This window comes from Clarias gariepinus, chromosome 10, assembly GCF_024256425.1.
Source record: "Clarias gariepinus isolate MV-2021 ecotype Netherlands chromosome 10, CGAR_prim_01v2, whole genome shotgun sequence".
Classification (NCBI taxonomy): domain Eukaryota; kingdom Metazoa; phylum Chordata; class Actinopteri; order Siluriformes; family Clariidae; genus Clarias; species Clarias gariepinus.
The window spans coordinates 35,163,719-35,171,108 of record NC_071109.1 but is presented as its reverse complement, the minus strand read 5'-3'; the positions used below and the strand labels follow the sequence as shown (position 1 = coordinate 35,171,108).

Below are 7,390 nucleotides of genomic sequence, written 5' to 3'. Positions count from 1 at the left end.
CTGGTTCAGAGCTCAAATGTGCATTAGACGTTCAGGCCTGTATCGGAGGAACAAAATATTCAAATCCTTGTGTTTCACCAAGATGTTAATGTGAGGTTATTGAGGTCGAGCCGGTTGATGACTCATTTCGAATCGCAATGACGTTTGCTGTGTAGCCGAGGACTAAGATCCTTGGTTTTGTCTTTCTATATATATATAACACTCCTCCATCCACCACCTGACCATGGAAACATTAATCACAGAACAAACATTTTTAGAAATGCTGCATCACATGACCATATTTTATTTTTGTCCAGTACATTTAATCCTAATTCCAAGATTACAGTATGTAAAGCATGTTTCTGATATACATGGGAAATAATCTATTACCAACTATTAAAGTAGAAAGACCGTGTGTAACGAAGAGTGTCGGGGAAAAATCAAACGCGTCACTCCGGAGTTAATGTGTTAACGACGCATGCGCGCGTGCACAGCGATGGCGGAAATAGAAACTTTTTTTTTTTTTTTTTACAAACCAATGACGTTTATTTTGCAGTCACAATGCTTACACTATATGTAGCAGACATCCAAACAATTCAACCAGCTATCTTATCACGCAGAAAGGACTCCACACATACACACACACACACACGCCAAACAGACACATTCATATCAGGTGAACCCCCCCCCAAAAAAAAAAGGAAAACGTAATTGAGTGTTGAACATAGTTAAAGAGATGAGCTAGTTCTTCACAAACAGTTAGCAGCAGCATGTTGAGAAGTAGCACAATATCGTCGCTAAAAATATTCCATTCTGGTTCTGTAAATCTATCATATTTCTGATGCACAATTTCTTTGTTGCTTTTAAAATGAAATGGAATTCTTTACAGGGGAAAAAAAAATAAAGTAAAGAGGGGTAAAGGGGTAAGGGGCAAGCTAGAGGAAAACTGGCAAGTGTGATCAGCTCTTGCTTTAACAATGCTTAGTACCAAGTTGTGTTTTATTTTTAAAGTACACAGTTGCAACCTGTAAAGGGGCACCAGTCTGTGGGGGAAAAAAAGGGTTTAGTGAGAAAACAAGTGAAGGCTGATCTAATGTATCCACACACGAGTCATCTTGAACGTTACATTTCTCAAAAGACCCTAGACACAGAGTCGGTTGGCCATACGTCCCATTTCTGTTCTTAACTCGCCTGTGTTGACTTCCCCTTGTTTGAAAATAGAAACTAGTGACAGACCGAAGCGCGCCGTGTGTGGAGAAATCCTGGAAGTGTTTACGGCGTCCGACGTCATGGATGAGAGGTGTGTTCTATATTTATGTATAAATATACGATTCATTTAGAATATATATAGAATATATGATTTAGAATATAGAATATATGATTCGTATATTTATATATATTATATTTATATATAAATATACGAATCATTTGTCTTTTAAAGATTGGCACGCTAATTAATCTGTTTCATTTGCATTGGACGTTCAGGCCTATTACGAAGGAACAGAATATCTAAATCCTTGTGTTTCACCAAGATGTTAATGTGAGGTTATTGAGGTCGAACCGGCTGACGACTCATTTCGAATCGCAATGACGTTTGCTCTGTAGCCAAGGACTAAGATCCTTGGTTTTGTCTTTCTTACACAACAGCAAAGGCCCTAAATATGACTGCTAGTTTCAACAGTCCGTTGAGACCAACTTCTCAGTATATGATGGTTAAAAGACCCAACTTCTAGGTTTAAGTCCCTTAACTATAAAAGCCAGTGAATAAAAAGTTAACAGTGTATGATGAAAGTTACAGTACATGTATGACTAAAGGTGTTCAGTAGGGATTATGCACTACACTGTAAGAACATGGCACACCCTTATTACAGGCCTGTACAGCAGGGTCAAAGGTTAACCTTTGTCTCTGTGTGTAAAATCATAAATCATCCTTCAGCATTTTAACATAGTGTATATCATTGTAAGGCAGACCTTTCAGAAAGAGCAGAATCTAATCATAATCCTACTACAATGAGCTTTTGTACAACGGTACATTTTACACACAGGGTCAAAGGTCAATCCTGCACTGGTAATCAGGCCTATTTCAGAGGAACAGAATGTCTGACTAACTTAGGTTATGCCATGATCTAAAGATGGCATTCTAAGCTTTTAGTTTAGCTTTAAATGATTAATGTATGTTTTAAAAAATTTGTTGAGGAGGCTTATGAAAACAGGCGTTTTTATGCTGCTTTTAAGCCGATGAATCTGATTCAGAGGTCAAATGTGCATTAGACGTTCAGGCCTGTATCGGAGGAACAGAATGTCTGACTAACTTGTGTTATGCCTTGATCCAAAGGTGGCCTTCTAAGCGTTTATGTTAGTTCTATATGATTTATGTTTCTTATAAAGTATTTGATCGGGATGCTTATGAATACGTGCGTTTTATGCTGCTTTAGGGCAATAAATCTGGTTCAAAGCTCAAATGTGCATTAGACGTTCAGGCCTGTATTGGTGAAACAGAATATCTAAATCCTTGTGTTTCACCAAGATGTTAATGTGAGGTTATTGAGGTCGAACCGGTTGACGACTCATTTCGAATCGCAATGACGTTTGCTCTGTAGCCAAGGACTAAGATCCTTGGTTTTGTCTTTCTTACACAACAGCAAAGGCCTTAAATATGACTCCAAGTTTCAGCAGTTTGTTGAGACCAACTTCTCAGTATATGATGGTTAAAAGACCCAACTTCTAGACTTAAGTCCCTTAACTATAAAAGCCAGTAAATAAAAAGTTAACAGTGCATGATGAAGGTCACTGTACATGTATGACTAAAGGTGTTCTGTAGTCAAGTGCTTAAGAAATATGCTTTTCACACCAAACATTTTTATTAAAATGCATTGAAAAAAAGTCCAATAATGATATTTTTTTAAATAAAAATGATTTTTTGGATGACCAACAAAATTGGTTTTCTTACATAAAACATGATAGAAAAAACAACTCGTCTGAATATATCTGTGTAATAACTTGTTCTAATGAATACGCCTGTATTAAAGAAGAAAAAATACAAACAACAAAAAAAAACTAGTGTAGCCATTTAAGCTTAGTGTCTGTACAGTATAGTAAAACATTTAACAAGAAAATGTAGTGTGACCATTTATGTGACTGTTGTGAATCAGCAAATGAATTCATATTTCTTAAATTGAAATACAACAAGCACCAAGAAAGGATCTGTTACTTTGCAGAAAACATTTGTTTAAAAATAATCAATCACATTCCATACAAACTTAAATAATTCTTTCGATTGTGTAAAGCTGCTTTGTGACAATGACAATTGTTAAAAGCTCTATACAAATAAAATTGAATTGAATTAAATATGACTCCAAGTTTCAGCAGTTCGTTGAGACCAACTTCTCAGTATATGATGGTTCAAAGACCCAACTTCTAGACTTAAGTCCCTTAACTATAAAAGCCAGTGAAAAAATGTGAATAAGAAGTTAACAAGGCATGACCAGGTTGCAATGCACATTAGCTGATGTATGTTTGGGAGCAAATATAACCACTGACAGACAAAAATCTAAGAAAGAGCACAAACACTTTTAAAAACAATAGCGTATATTAAAGTTGCTGCATTAAAAAAGCTTTTAGCTGGATCTCAGTTCCAGTGATGGATGTTAAACTAGCCATAGATCGTCAAACATCTAAAAAAAGAGCACAACTGCTATGATGGCATATGTTAAAGTTGCTGCATTAAAAAAGCTTTTAGCTGGATCTCAGTTCCAGTGATGGATGTTAAACTAGCCATAGATCGTCAGACATCTAAAAAAAGAGCACAACTGCTATGATGGCATATGTTAAAGTTGCTGCATTAAAAAAGCTTTTAGCTGGATCTCAGGAGTGGGCAGACCCTGACTCCCCATTGCCCCACAGAAACCCTTGTCCTTTCAGGGGTGAGTGTTTAAAGTGGGCCGCCAAACTTGCCAGATAGGACTCGGGTTTTATTAGGTCTTTCCTAAAGATTTTATTATTCTTACTGATGTGAATAAAAAAATGTATTTAAAAAATTGTGTGGGGTTCAAGTGATGGATGTAAAACTAGCCATAGATCGTCAGACATCTAAAAAAAGAGCACAACTGCTATGATGGCATATGTTAAAGTTGCTGCATTTAAAAAGCTTTTAGCTGGATCTCAGCAACAGAGGCAAGATGTGCGATACCTCTATTAGTACATCTACCTGCTCAAAAAACATCTGGACTATAAACCGGTGGCTCTACTCTTCCACAAGATGATGTTTGAAACTGCCCATGTTCGGTGGTGGGAACTGAACCCCTCATTTTGTTGTCTACCAACTAAAGGTCAAAATACATATGCTAATCCAGCACACACGGCGGGAAGACAACCACTTCCAGTATGTGGAGATATCAAAGTGGAATTCTATCAAAAACAGAGCAAGATGAGAAGGACTAAGATGTTTTACTTCTGGGTAAACACATTCCTTATCCCTGGATCAGTGGGGAACAGATTATTTTCCACAAACTTTAAGGTGAAGCTATATTTCACAAAAACATTGGAGGAACCATCCAACTCAGAGGACAGCCCTTCCGCATGCGTAACCAGTGACATGACAATGAACCGGATCATTATATCATTTTTCTGACTAATATTGATACCCAGGAAGGGATAGAGGCCATAAAAATATCTTAAAAAAGAATCCAAACGCATCCAGGCCTGAACAAAAGCTTTTGACTTTTAGAGGCATGATCACAATACAAGCACATGTAGGAAAGGCGTGGTAGACAGACCCTCCAGCCAATCTGAACTTTTAATTGAACGACGGAGGGAGAATCTGTCAGCGATCAGGTAAGAAAACCAGGATAACTGCATGTATTAATATCTGTATGGTGCAGGTAGTGATTACTGTAAATGTTTAAGATGTATGTAAAACTCGATGTCTGAGGAAAAACATATTGGGTCTTGCAATATGGGTCTGGGCAAGTTGGCTTTGACCATATTGGGTTTTGCATACATTCATAACAAATATTTATAATTATCCTGCTTAAATGGTTAAAGGGTCTTTTACGGACATGTTGGGTTTTTTCATACAAAGATGTTGGGTAATTTAAATGTTTTAAAGTTTAAATCACTCATGAAGGTTTTTAAAACCTATTTCTTTTAAATTAATTCAATAAATTCATTATATAAAAGTAAAATGATCCTTGGTTTTGTCTTTCTTACACAACAGCAAAGGCCCTAAATATGACTCCAAGTTTCAGCGGTTCGTTGAGACCAACTTCTCAGTATATGATGGTTAAAAGACCCAACTTCTAGACTTAAGTCCCTTAACTATAAAAGCCAGTGAATAAAAAGGTAACAATGCATGATAAAGGTTACAGTACATGTATGACCAAAGATGTTCCGTAGGGATTATGCACTACACTGTGAGAACATGGTACACTCTTATTGAAGGCCTATACAGTAGAGTCAGAGGTTAACCCTGCACCGTTTCATGAATCCTTCATTAGCATCTGCACGTAAGGGGGGTCTTTTAACATGCTTAATATCATTGTAAAGCAGAACAGATTTTTTCCTACGTTTTAAGGCTCTTTTCAGCTGTAATTTCCTTTACATTAAGTTGACTAGTGTTTAGATCTTTGCCGTTGTATGATAAAAGGTGTGCACATGCCACAGAATCAGAGGATTGCCATTAACGTCTCCTCTGCTGCAAGAGCACGGTAGTTTACTCCAGTTACAAGTATATTAGCAACAAGAATACATCTAGCACTTAATTGTATTTTCAGATGCAGCAGGTCTACATAAGCCCAGGTACAGCAAGTATCCTGGAAAATTAATCAGTAAAAATTGTGATGGAACCAATAAGGTTAAGAGGCATACATGTGAGTTACAACAGTCAGCGGTATGCAACTATTTACATATAAACTTCTGTAAGGCTTAACATTAACAGACTAGACAAGCACACCAGGAATGATCTCCCATCTTGATGAGGTTCAAGACAGCAGTTGAAGAGGGGATTAGGAGGGAGATGGATGAAACTTCAAGCTGCTCACTGAAAAACATGCATCCTCCTTCAAACTCCTGCAGGTCTGGTCAAATTAAAAACACAAAAAAAAAGACTGAAAATACATGCAACCTTCACTGTATGAAAAAAAGTATATATATATATATATATATATATATATATAAGTACTAAGTACCTCTCATCCCTCCCCGCTGAGCGAGCTCGGCCGATCAGCTCTGTCTGGATCTCTGGCTGCGAGAGGTTACAGCATCACCAGGGAACCGAACTAGGGAGCACTTTACCACTGCACTACTCAGAGTCCAGCTAAAAGCATTTTAAATGCAGCAACTTTAATATATGCAATCATAGTAACTGCACTTTTTTTAGATGTTTGACGATCAATGGCTAGTTTTTTCTCCCAAACCTTCATGAGTTGGTTTTTCATCAGCCTCTGACCCAACACTCCTACATCCACCACCTGATCATGGAAACATTAATCACAGAAATGCTGCATCACATGACCATATTTTATTTTTGTCCAGTACATTTAATCCTAATTCCAAGATTACAGTATGTAAAGCATGTTTCTGATATACATGGGAAATAATCTATTACCAGCTATTAAAGTAGAAAGACCATGTGTAACAAAGAGTGTCGGGAAAAAATCAAACGCGTCACTCCGGAGTTAATGTGTTAATGACGCATGCGCGCGTGCACAGCGATGGCGGAAATAGAAACTATTTTTTCCTGCTTTCACAGACCATTAATTTATTCTACAACTGAACAGTCATAAATCCAAGTCTCACACTTACACTTTCCTGTAGAACTGTAGGCTGTAAAAACTGTGGGGAGTCGGTTGCATTTACACTGTTTTGCTCAGTGCATGGACTTCTGTGTAAATACACAAGTAGTGAAAGTGCATAATAATGATAATAAAAACAACAACAACGGAGCGGAAATAGAAACTAGTGACAGACCGAAGCGCGCCGTGTGTGTAGAAATCCCGGAAGTGTTTACGGCATCCGACGTCATGGATGACGTTTGAAGCCTCGCTGCGAATGGCGGAAGTGGGTCGTGTCTTGCCGCAATGTGGGTGGATTTATTATTTTTTCATTTTTTATTTTTTTAAGGTGCTCTGAATGTTATTTATGATGTATATATTCTCTTTAGTATTATAATTATATATATTATATATATATATATATATATATATATATATATATATATATATATATATATATATATAACACTCCTACATCCACCACTTGATCATGGAAACATTAATCACAGAACAAACATTTTTAGAAATGCTGCATCACATGACCATATTTTATTTTTGTCCAGTACATTTAATTCTAATTCCAAGATTACAGTATGTAAAGCATGTTTCTGATATACATGGGAAATAATCTATTACCAACT

At 36.9% G+C, this 7,390-nt stretch overlaps 1 long non-coding RNA gene across 1 annotated transcript; it reads right to left on the bottom strand.

The window, feature by feature from the left end:
* Positions 1 to 2,863: 2,863 nt before the first annotated feature.
* On the bottom strand, positions 2,864 to 6,964 carry LOC128531473 (uncharacterized). The gene is made up of 3 exons (XR_008361200.1): positions 6,781 to 6,964; positions 6,165 to 6,446; positions 2,864 to 6,053 (listed from the first exon to the last, which is right to left on the bottom strand). It is a non-coding gene; the product is annotated as an uncharacterized LOC128531473 (long non-coding RNA).
* Positions 6,965 to 7,390: the final 426 nt, after the last annotated feature.